This window comes from Chelonus insularis, unplaced genomic scaffold (genome assembly GCF_013357705.1).
Source record: "Chelonus insularis isolate UGA/USDA-ARS -01 unplaced genomic scaffold, ASM1335770v1 contig_29_pilon, whole genome shotgun sequence".
NCBI classification, from domain to species: Eukaryota; Metazoa; Arthropoda; class Insecta; order Hymenoptera; family Braconidae; genus Chelonus; species Chelonus insularis.
Genome location: NW_023276476.1, coordinates 21,337 through 35,239, shown reverse-complemented (window position 1 = coordinate 35,239; position 13,903 = coordinate 21,337).

The following is a 13,903-nucleotide window of genomic DNA, read 5'->3' as shown; positions in this document are numbered from 1 at the left end:
CTCTTTCCAAGTTAATAATCGGAATATCTGTTTTTATCAATGATTCCAGGAAATATTGCACTTCATAATCTCGTACAAAAATATAACGTACGTTGTTCAATGTCTCTTTGAAGTACTTGTCCAGTGTTTCATATGGTGTATCACCAATTTCCCATGAAAGTCCATGATAATATTTTTTACCAACATCAACGTCCCATTCTTCATCAATAGATAATTCACTGTAATCACATGGTGGTTTAAATAAAAAATGATATTCACAAATTTCTTCCAATCCTAGCCATTTACATGAAGCCAACTCTTTCACAATCACTTTTCCGTTAGAAAAACGATAGCCTTTTATATCAATAACGAGATCCATGGTGATCACTCGTTCTCTCTGCAAGACTAATTTTGAACTGAGAAAAGAGTCCCTCAATGGCTCTGATGCTTTTGAGCTCCCCACTACCGTTTTTCACCCCTTCTACCAAAAAAAGTGGGAGAAAAGTTAATGACGTCATTTCCATGAAAATAATTGTCTCGAAAATTCAATAGATTTTTTTCTATCTGTTATTTTTTACTTGATTATTAATTAATGGATAAATTACCTTCTTTTTCTCCTTTCTCCTGATCAATTTCTTTCCCTCGAGGTTCAAATTTGCAGCTATTCCATTTGCCACCGAAGAATATGAGTTCCAAATTATCTTCTTTGACGTAATCAAGTAAATTGTTGAAAGTAATATTATCTTCTCTCAAAGCATTTGACAATCTTGATGGTAAATGAACAAAGAACTTGTCGTCGATTGTTGCAGTTAATGCATCACCATGATTTGTATTAACTCTTTTCAGACCAGTCACTCTGTATCTATGCTCTACTTGTAAGTCAGCCAATTTCTTTACAGGTTTTTAGTTATATTTGCAATGTTATTTATGTAATCGATTTATTGTTTCTTTTTCACTGCACGATATTAAAATCAATGTGAATACTTCGCTTATTATATTAAAAATAAAACGTCATATACGGCGGGAAAAAGTTTTTATGACGTCACTTACATGGAAATGTACGTCATACGAAAAATATATGATGTCATTGACATAGACGCCGTTCTTATGAAACTAACAAAAGAAATTCTAAGAACTGTGTTCTGACTTGGAGGGCCCCAAGTCAGCAAGTCTCAGAATATTTGAAAATTGTCAATGCCGGACTTGTCCACCGGCGCGTCAGTCAACTCACTGGACCAATCATCGGGAAGTATTTCCCTCATGGCCCAGAAGGCAACTCTACGGCCCTAGTGACGCCAACAAGCATGCGGTCGAGCACTTGTGGCGTCAGTTAGCTCCAGGCAAATCACGCGGTCATCTCTGTGTAATTTGTCGCAGTCAAATCGCGGTTTTGTGCAGTCAGCTCACCTTTGGTAGTACCAAATACAGTCAAGTAGACTCAGACAACTCTCACGAACAAAAGTGAATCATCATAATTACTCTCATCAGTGCCAGTGGTCCAGTAAAGTCAGTTGTAGTGTCTTTGGGCGCGAAGCTGAACTGGCGTCGACGCCATAGAGCCTCACGGACATTCACATATACATCGCACACCCGAACAACTCTGGTGTATACCGTGAATGTTGCTATTCACTGTTTTGAGACGGTTTTTTTTGGTGAAACATTAACTAGCAAACAATCTTCAAGTGAAAAAATAGTTGAATTACGGACAACTCAATGAACCTTAGTGATTAGTTCTCTCTCTCGTACTATTTATTGTTAATTGTTAATAAAAGTGAAAAAAACCATACAGTTTTGGTGTTAATAAACTATTTCGTTTTAAGCAACCTTCTAGCATCCAACCTGTTTCGTTATTCTGCTCTTAATTATTACAGTTCACTAGTTTTTTGTTTGCTCGTCCGGCCGACTCGAAGTCAGAACAAACTGAATATAACGGTTAAACTTTCTAAGAACCGAAGATTTACCGATAGAGTGTAGATTATATTAAACAGACGAGACATTTTGAAATCAGTTCTGCTACAAAAATCATCGAATCCACACTTAGCTGTGCACTATTGAGAGAAAATAAAGTAATAATTACGTTGTCAAGTTTAATACATTGTTGAGTGAAATAAAATACAAAAATCGATTACATCAACAGTATTGCGAATAATACTCAAAACCGAAGAAAAAAATGTCAGAATTAGGAACTACACGAAAATATCAAGTGACAGGATTGAAAAGAGTGAAATCAAGACATGGTGACGCAGTCATTGCCACACTGGATGACGACTTCATAGTTTTTCTGCCAAAAAGATCAACTGAAGCATTACAAGACGACACTGGATATAACACCTTGATCGACTTTATAAAGAAAAATAACTTATCACTTCAATACATTGGTGGAAATTGGAATAATTTCAAATTTATTGAAACAAATGAAGTCAACACCCATCAGGATCCCATAATACACGACACTGAATAGGCAGGAAGTGGATATTTTGAAGGAATTAATGTAAAAAAATTCATTTTATTATATGTTTTTGTCAATTATGTAATAAAATTTGTTTAATTGCAATAAAAAATCTAATTTTCACAACTCAACCTTTCCTGTAAAGTAAGGTTTATGCATTAAATTAATTTACTAAAAATTAAAAGTATCAAGAATAATTCAATAATAGAATAAAAATATATAAGTTAAGTAAAATATACTTTTAGAATATTTAAATTAAACATTAGCATCATAAAAATTTTGAACTTTTTAAAATTCACATTTCGCGCGTCATTACAACAGCGCAACCTGGTGGAGAAGATCGATAACAGTTACCGACACTAGATTGGTAAAAATTACCAACAAAATTTTTCAAAATTCAAATTTAGAATTTTCAAAAATTTTAATTTGAATTATTTTCCCGCCACAACAGCAGCGCGGCCTAGATCGGTAACAATTACCGACTGCAAATCGGTACAGCGCCATCTAGCAGGAAAATCGGCAACTACGCCCACAGTCGGTAAGTTGCCGGCTTGGGTGGTAAATTACCGGCACTGTCAGTAAGGTAGGATACGCCAGAACCCCCCTACATATCTGCTCGAATATAAAGACTTAATAACTACATATGAAAATAACGAAGCAGAAGAATTAATATAATTCGTTAAAAATCCTGGGAGGGATAAAAAGCCAAGAGTAACTCAAGATCAACGAGTACTTGATAAATTAATTAATTTTTTTGAAGAAAATCAGTGATATATGTTCCTCATTAATATATTTCTCTTCTATATTTTATAAAAAATAGTTCATTATTAGTAAATATTTTAATAAGTATATGTTATTTGTTCTTAATGTTTCGTTTAATACTTCTTTATAAATATATCGTTTAATATATTCTATATTTAATGTTATGATCGATTATAAATCAATAAAGTGTTTTATAAGACTTATTCGTTTATTTGAATTTATGTAGATGATTGTTATTAAATAAAAATTAAGGTTTTTTTCAGAATTTCTCATATATTAGTGGCCTCAACTACTGCACCACCATCTGACTCTATACAACGTTGCTGCTTCAATTTCTTACGATTGCTCTTCTATCCCCTCCACTAAAATTAACCGTCGAAATATTTTGTTTAGTTCAATCGTTTGTCTGAATTACGAGGTGAATAATTTCTGTTTTTTTCTCTACTTATTCCGGATATACTATTTTAACAACTATTAGTTTTTCATCAAGATGGTTGAAAGCCCTTCAAAGAAAAAAAACAAAAAAATTTGTCATTTTCCCACGCTTCTCCTATGCTACATGTACAAAAATGTCATTTTTAATTGTAATTATCTCGCGTTTGATTAGATAAATCGTCTTTTAATCGTAACAGTATGTGCATTATGAATTTATTTAATTATATTCCAAAATTTGGAAATTTCTTAAAATATTGCTTTCGTATACGTACTACCTTAAAAGGATAATTCATCAAAACATTGGGAATATAGTTCTCTCCGTACTGGACAAATTTCAGTTTCTCTAGCTTGTCGTTGTTGTATGATTTTTTTGCACACTCGATAGTTTTTCAATAATACCACACATTCTATCAATTGCATATTTAAAAAATACATTAACTCAAATCATTATTCAGTACATGACTAACAAGTTAACTCATTAAAAATTAATATGGATTAGAATCATCTGAGCTTTTGAACCTTACGTTCATTGTAATTGATTTAAGGGTGTTACCAAAATATTTGTGACAAGAATTCAATTTCATGGTAAGTGGGAAAATTCTTAAATCATTTCCACGAAAGTACAATCTGTTTGAAATATTGTTTATGTTAGAAATTCTACCATTTTCTTTGTCAAACAGATGAGCCATAAAATTAGGATCAACTCTAGCTTGAATCTCAAAACCAGGTAACCCCTGGTTGGGTATTGGGTGGTTACCTAAGATAGACGAGAACATTTAACAGATGAGACGCACATGTATAATCAAACTACCGAAAGAGTTATAATGGCGACATAGGGAAATTATAGAGTCTCACTTCCAGACGAAAATTCAAGACTAGTTTAATTACTTTTCCTCGTAATACATACATAAGGCTTATGACTTTTGAAGTAACTATTGTTTTTATGTTGTTAACAAGCTAGTTTAAAATTGTTAAAATAATACGAAACTCCTAATGATTCATTATTTTTTGTCAGTTTCAATTATCAATGATTCATACATTAAAATTTTGTAGTAAATATTTAACCATTTATCGAAGAAACCTGTTTTACCTCATGCACTTATGTGTACAAATAATATATTTATATTTAGCTTTATATTGTATTTTACAATTTTAACATCCGGTAAATCAGGACAAATCCAAAATTTAAATTTATTATTATTTCTTTATTTATTGTATTATTATTATTGTTTAACTACACTTAGAAGTGTATTTCATAGAAACTAACAGAATTACATTTATTTTATTGTAACAAAAAATACGTGACTCTAGTTTAATAATTGGGATTAAGTACAGATCTTGAGCGCAGTTAAAAATCACCAGTATAAAATATCTCATTAAATTTTATAAACACGAATAGTTATAACAGTCAATATCTAATTGTATAATAAATTATCTCAGGGACAGAGTTAATGCTATTCTTAATAATTTAGCTGATGACTCAGAATAGTGTGGAAACTCGCTGTAAAAATAATGAAATACACTGCAAAATCAATGAATATTCATTGATTTTGCAGTGTATTTCATTATTTTTACTTTTTCAGTTTTAGAGAGGGTCGAATAAGTTTAACGAAATTGTGAACATTTTGATATATAAATATAATAAAAATCCATATCAATATACTGAGATATTTTAGCGGGGAAATGGCAGTTTGCGTCAGACTATGATTTAAAAATGATGATTTTAAATCTTCGGAGATCGCGATGAAGTTGTTTTACCAGAGTACTCGGACTCTGGGGTCTCTGTCACTTAATTTTACCTATACTCTAACTGGTGCTGTACTATGTGTACTCGTTGTCACTTACTTTAATCTACTTCTGGAGATGAGATTCGATGAGAATAAGACGAAGCGAATTAATGCGAATATGATGTGAATAACAATGTCTTTGAGTGGACTTCGGCAACGTTATCAATACGACGTAAGAGTTTGATCGCAATCGTGAAAAAGGATTAATCGTAGTGTAAGAGACATCTTCTCCTCCAGCATCCTTGGGACTCTGGAAGTACATGCAACTTAATCTAGAGGGGAAAACCCATGATTACTGCATCCAACACAACTGGTTAATATTGACTTAGTTATTGACAAAAGATTGCGCGGGATTATCCTCCGTGACCTTAAAGCGGCTCTAAACTGTACAATATAACCTCCACGTTATGGAGAAAAGACTGAAGTAATGACGCCCGGGTACAGGCCGGAATGACGACGAAGAGTTACAAATAATTTACAATAATAATTTTTCCCGCGGCTTCACCCAATGCCCTTTACTGTTAAGTATGAAGGTCAGCTCACCCAGGATGCTCTGAAGATGGTGTTGCAACAGCTCCAAATCCTTGTTCCCTATCCTGAAAAGGACATTTTATTTGAGTACCTCGCCTTATAGGGCATAACTCTGGGAATGGCTCTACTTCTTGTGAGTGCGTAACTTGGAACGTAATATTTTCGCGTCTTTAAAAAGGCACGAGGATACATGCATCTAGCCCAAGGCCTGCGACATACCACTACGAGTTCAACCTCAATTGACCGAAAGCAACCGGTTCCTACATGTCGTTTTTCGACTTTGCAGCCCTGGATGCGGGCTTGGATTTCGGTCTCCCGTAGTACCAGTATTATCCGCTTTGGTCGGCGGCCACAGTTGTTTATGGTGTGAGGGGAGCACCATTACATTATCGACAGCTGAAAAAAATGTTTAGTATTAGGTGTTTTCTGAAATATATAAAGGTTTTATTATTATTGGAGATATTAAGTAAAGTAAAGTGAAATGGAGAATAAAATTCCTATCCGTTTGATCCACAGGTTACAGGTGTTCTGCGAAGGTTGCAGACCTGCAACCGGTGCCTAGGTGCTCCGACCATACCCAGGTGTGGATCAATAAAGTTTACGAGCTATGTTTTACGGCGCTGGTAATGACCTACTACTTCTACGGGGGCGGAGGATTCTGTTGTGTTGGGCATTGCTGCTCCCGTTCGCACTATCCTCCTCTTTTCTCTCACCCCTCGCGGATTCTTTGATCTCCTCGAACAATTTCTTTCCGCGCACGCCTTGACAAATTGTTCGAGGCTTTACATGTGTCCTTTGTTTTGACGAATTTTGGCGCTATTTCAGGCCACGTTAGGCTGAGGTCAACGTTCGTTTCCGAAACGTATGACCGTTATGAGATCATTACGTTTGTCTCTATATGCGGGACAGTGCAACAGGAAGTGCTCCACTGTGTCGTCGTCTCCCCTATTGCAATTAGGGCAGGTTGGGTCTGTTTCGGTGGCATATTGTGCACGAAATATGCCATGTCCTGTGAATATTGGCGTCATCAGGTTGTTCATCGGCATATCCAATTATTATCAAGCCTATCTGCTATGTTAGGAAGAATTAGCATGTTTTGCGACCCGTCTCGGACGCATCCCATTCTTCCTGCCATATTTTAAGTGTTTGTAACCTGAGGTTTATCATCAGCGTCAACGATTCTTCTGACGTATTGTCACTCAGAGAAATCCTAACATTGTTTTACGTAACTGCTTCGTCGGTACGAAGTGTATATCGCGCATTGAGATCACCGATCGCTATGCGTATAGGCGGGACGCCTATCGCCACGCAGAGGCCGTCTCTCGGGGTAAATGCGCGAGCGTGCGCGACCCGCAAGGGTCAGCCAATCTTTAGCGTACATAAATCGCTCCAGGCTGGGGGACGCATAAGCAATCACCGGCAGGAAGCACCCCCTATATATAGTTAGACAAGTGTGGTAATTAAGTCCCCAATGCATTCGCGAAAGGCGTCTCATCTTGTGAAATAGCTTTTCCGCTTGTGCCTGTCGTTTATAAATATGTGTAGGAATGTTAAGATCTCTGCCGAACCCAGACCCCCGGTACCTAACTAACTCTGGGTACTTAATTTTGTCTACAACTCGGCTATATCACGAGGACACATAGCATCTGGTGTAGTGAATCTTTCCTGGTAGCTAAACAGGATGGATCTCGGCAACTTCGTATTGGTTACGGCAGCTGAAACGCTCGGACATTTGAGTTTGGTTATTTACTTCCTAATATACTTAGAATTCTTCAGAACAAAAAGTTAATTGGAATTGGACTGCGGAAGTACAAAAGGCGTTTGTTGCAACAAGAAGGCGTTGACTAATGCCCCCACCTTGTATCCGGCAGATTCATCGTTGCCGTTTCGCCCTTATACTGACGCTAGTGACGTGGGAATAGGCGCGATCTTAGTCCCAATATGATGAAAAAGAGGATAGGGAATGTCTAAATTGCTGCATTTCGAGACAATTCTCACAAGCAGAGCGAAACTATCATACTTCTGATAAAGAGTGCCTAGCTGTCATATGGGTGGTTACTAAACTGCGCCATTTCATGAAGGCAGTCCTGTGACGGTCTACACCGATCACTCCGCCTTAACTCATCTCACAACTGCATCAGATCTCAAAAGTCGTCTGTCCAGATGGGCAGTCCTTTCGTCAACCTTCAACTTTAGATTTGTTCATTGTCGTGGCACTCGTAACGAAGCTCTCGATGCCTTATCTCGTGTTTTTTAAGAAAACTTCCAACCCGATCCTATTAATCCTCCAAGGTATATGAAAAAATGCCTGAGTATCCTTCAACCCATCTTTAGTGACCTTGCCTCTCGAAATAGCGCATTTCTATACCTTCGATCTTAAAACCACAGTCTCAGATAATTATTGAAAAGAGAATCCTCCAGAGTACAAAACTATAGTTAACATTCTTCATCAAGCCCCATAATGAGGTGACTTCAGGCCACCTGGGCGTTGACAAAACATATGCTAGAGTAAAGTCACAGTATTTCTTTCCTAACATGTCTCGTATGGTTCGTGATTACGTAATCCCATGTGAAGTATGTTTCATGAATAAATATAATCAATGAAGGCGACCTCACATTAAGGTTATCAACCCATGCTTGTTCCATGGTCGATTTTTCTATTAACTCAATTGGTCCATTTTCTACTTCAAAAAGGCATATCGAATACGATGATTTCTAACTATCTGTCCAACTATGATCATCGCACTTGGGATGAGAATCTGCGTGAGTTAGAGTATGCATATAACACTGCATACAACTCGGTGACTAAATGCACTCCATACTTCCTAATGTTTGGCAGAAGTCCTCGTAATCTTAAGGATAAAGTAAACGGTGAAATATGATCAGCTCACCAATATAGATTATCTTAAGCTTAGAATAGACCGTCTGAACGAGTTGCGACAATTGAGTAAAGCTCCCGAGCACTTCTCTTCTAAACTAGCGCGTAAATATATAGCGCCAGCAATAGTAGAGTCTTTAATTTCTCCTACTGTAGTAACTCTGATTTCAAAGCATAGTAAAAAGCTGAGGACTTATCATATCAACGACTTGAAGTTTCGCACACACAAAGCATAGCCAGTATGTTACAGATTGAAAATGTCATCTTCAGATCAACTTGTTAACATCTTCGCATCGATCCGAGATGCACTTGTTTCATCAATGGGACCACCGGTACCAGTGTCCTTACATGTCACAATCACTTCGTTACCACCACCAATACAGGAACCACCAAGGGTGACACCTATAGTAGTGCCCAGTTAAACACCACTAGTTGACCTCGAGGACTTTTTGGACAAAGTATCTACACCACCACTAAGCATAGATGCCTCTCATGTCCATGGAAACCAACCTCCAAGTCCTCTACCACCAACAGCATCGCCAGAGTACTCCGATGTACTACTTAAATTAAGACTAATTCCTCTAGTACATCTCAAGAGAGACCAAAAGACCGAAGAGAAAATCTCAAGGACAACCCGGAACTACCACTATTGAATGCTATGCATCCACGACTCTCGGTTCATGTGCTGACTTACTACGAAGAAGAACCAAAATACTAATACGAAGATTACTATTGAAGCCAAAAACTATGTGACATAAAAAGACTCTAGTTATCATAATTCTTTGTTATAATTAAAATTTAAACTATCTATATTAATTTAAGAACATTCCAAAGACTGCCATAAGCTTAGCTTGAGTACAGTATTGAAACTTGTCGAACTAAATGTCTGTCTGTGGAGAATCAGTATTGTAGTAGTCTAAGACTGTATTTTTTTACATTCATATGAGAGATTTGTCTAACTTAATTAACTAACTAAGATTTAAGATCTTTTTGATACCTTGTACGTCAATTTAATATATAAATGTTCCTTGATTCATTATATGTATGTCTATGAGAGATTACTTTTATCTCCCTTGTGTACCTTCATTCCCTGAAAAAAAGCGTTCTCACATTCGTTTAAAATTGATGCATTTTCTGTTAAATAAAAATATATATTATGTCACTGACTTTGGGACATCCCTTCTGGATTGTCCAGTCAAAATACTACATAACATGCAAAATAAATTTTAGTACTATATATCATGGGATGATGAAGATTTCACCCAAAGTCACAGAGATAATTACTCCACAAACAGTACAGTCTATAAATTTAAAAATTCTAAACATTAATATGTACACTCCTAAGTAAAAACAACTACGACCAGTACTCGATAAAATAAGTTCACTTGTTGCTTCCCTTCTGGAGCATTGAACTCAAGGTCATTCTATAGAATAATAAGATCAGCTATTTAAAAGCGCCTTTTGCGCATGATCGAGTACGATTGAAGATCAAAACACTATACTATGTTCATAGAATAAATCTGTGACCTTTTCAAGGTCAAATTTTTTAGATTATATAGACTCACCCAGACGTATGTCTGAGACACATTATGTACAGAACTGTTTGTGAGGCTCCCCTCTGCCCTTGTAGAAACGAAGGTCATCGAGCTCCGACTCGCCTGGATTCTCCCGTTGGGAAAATGCCAACCACACCAGCCACCGATAATGCAGGGTTCCACGTAACCTTCAAAGGTCAAACTATAGACGACATCATGATGCGGCTAAAGCGGCGCTGCAATAGCGGAGTGAGTGGAATAAGTGGGTTGACATAATTGTAAATTGTAGCGTAAATTCTTCTCCTGTCATTGTAAATTATTGCTCAATTAATTACTTTGATTATTACATTTGTTAATTACCAATTGTTACTTTTCCGTCCTGTACCCGGATCATAATCATAAGGTACATTAATTACTCAACTCTATAGGCATCATAATAACACGCTAGCTCGTTTTAGGACGCGGGGAGGATAATCCCATACGTGTAATCTGAAGTTTATCTTTGTAATAAAGTTCTTTACGATATACGTATGATTTACTTCACTTTGTATGCACCTCTGCTTCGTAATTTTCTTGCTGAACTGAGTTTCCACGAGCCACATAAAGGTAAGTGAGAACACATACACTTATATCAGCAGCTATATATTCTCAAGATCATATTAAATCTCTAATATTATTTTATTTACATACCTTGCGTTATGTTACGTTACAATTCAAAATATAAATAATTGTCGATAAAATGGATGGAGGCTACCAGAGTGTCATACAATTATCCGTTAGATGTCACGACTAACCCGGTGATCGGTCATTCCAGTGATGGTCAGCTGATAGTCTTATGACCATGACATGACGATCATAAATGAACAATTCGGTCATGCTTGCATCTCTAAAAATGACATAATTTAAAACATAATTGATTTATAAGTTTTTGACTTCTGCAGATCTTCTTAAAATTTTCAATACAATTTTGAAGAATTGATATATAAATTGTATACTTTCATCAAGTGATATTAAAGAACTTGTTTGAATTCATATCCGTTTTATATTTCTTATGTTTAGCTAGTTATCAAAGTGTAATTTTTGTTAGAATTTTTGGGTGAACATTTTACTGAGTTCTTTGAATGCAATTATCATTTGTTCATGATTCAACATGATGTTGTATTTAAATTTATTGGATCATATAGTCATTGTATTGAATTAAGACTTTTTACGATTATAAACGTATCATTTTATGTTGTCTATTTTTCAGTTTATCTGTGTGAACCAGCATGAATTATAGGTGTAATGCCTATAGTACCTTTTTTGGCGGTTTAGCATGCTGGATCTGATGTATATTTCTCTGATTACTATGTATAATATTGTAAAATAAGACTCAATAACAACTTCGGAAAATTAGTAAATAAATAAAAATGTTTATTAATGATTGACAGCAATTAATTAAAAGAAAGAATCCGTGCGGTCAACTCAAGTCACAGTCAAAAACTGGAGATAAACAAACTCTCCTCTCGTTGCTATAAACAATCTAATCGTCAAGCAATCGTCGTTAACTAACAAACTGTCGTTAGTCTAATAGTCATTAGATGGCGACATACAAATATTTTACAATATATTATACCTGAGTTATCCTAAAAACCTTGAAAATGTTTAGCTCATCGTTGTCGCTTTAATTTTGCTTTGGAGCCCTGTTGAACAATACAACATTTCGATCAGTGTGCTTGTTCATTTATTATTTTTAAAACATCTGTCACACCAGTCAGATTTAGATGACTTCAGAAACATAAATATCAGTGCTCTGCAGTGGTCTGGGTGCGACCCGAAAGGTCCACACGACCAACTTCCCAGTGGAAAAAATGGAAAAAACACCTCGAATAGAACCCGTTTCCAATTTTTTATAACAGATTTAATTGTTATAAACAAAAAGAGTGAGTTTCTATTTATATTATACGGTTGATAACTTTTTTTTTAGTAAAAGAAAACATGACGCGTCGGAAGAATTCAAATATACCTCATAGATCCTTTTTTTCATTATTTATAACAAATTTTATTGTTATAAACGAAAAAAGTATGTTTTCATTTATGTCATACGGTTAGTAACATTCGTTTAGTAAAAGAAAAATTATGCATTAAAAATACTCATATATATATATATATATATATATGTAGCATGGATCCCTATTTTTACTGTTTATAACAATTTAAAACTTATTATTTAAATATTACCATGATCAATAATCATTTTTTAGTAACAATGTTCAATTGTTATGGACACAATTCCATATTATTAACAATTATTATTGACTATTATAGCGTCTTCAATGCTGTTTTCTCAATCCTGACACGAGTTTGAAATTCGTTCATTGCTGATTTTGTTTTTTAAAATCTATAAAATGTTGTCATTATATTTTCATACAAGTATTCTAATCATTTAATAATTATATTTTTTAAAGATTTGGAATATTATTTAAAAAATGGTATAATTTATAAATTGCAAAATTCAGGTCGTTTTCCATTTTTGCTAGTTTTTTGGTTCTACAAAAAAAAATGGCTTGACCGATTTTGCTGAAAATCTAATCAGTTCTAAGTTACATAATTATGCGTCGAATGCAATTGGTCTCACACCGATATGATTTTTAGTTCTCGAGATAATCGACCAGAAAAATTCGACCGTATTCGACTTTGGGGACATTAAAACGTGGAGATATGTCAAAATTCGGGATTCGCAAAATTGTCCACTGGGAAGTTGGTTATTGATAACGTTAATAATAAAAACTCAAGTACTCCTACTAACTTTCTCTTTAAGTTTAATTTTATTGCACGTTTAGAGGTTCAAGAGGTAATGGTGGCTGTAAAGGGCAAAAGTATGCCCACCTAGGCTGAAAAATATAAGAAAAAGCAGAGCTAAACTCCTACTTTTTCAGATAAGTGCCGCAATATCAATAAATGTCATCAAATAAAAAATGCTAATTAATTCCCAAGCATAAGAGCGTCCAAATTGTCAATATTTGTTGTTAATGTATGAATTCATAGATTTTTTAATTGTTTTATTAATAATCTCTAATAACTAAAGATAGCTAATGATAATAGACTTATTTCTTAAACATTTTCAGAAGGAATTTTTTTCTCTAAATTTATTTGTTTTTCATAACTAATAACTTATGTCTAGATATATTATTGAGCCTGAGTTAAGAGTTAAAATTCTATTATTAACGTTATTGAGTGAAGAATGTTAATGTTTATTAAATAGGAAGAGTCAATATAACAAATTTTATTTAAAACGAATAAATATACATATATACAGTACATTTCCATACATAATAATACAATTACTATCATTCCAATATCACACATGCATTCCAGTTCTTAAACACTCTATGTAAAAAATTTAAGTTAGCTTTAAAAAATGATATTTAACAAAAAATAAATTGTTAAGTTAATATACATAGTACATTTTAATTAATCAATAACATAAAATTGATTTTCAAAAGATACTATTAAATATTATAGTACAATTACTAGCATTTCCATATCAAACATTCTTTCCAGTCGT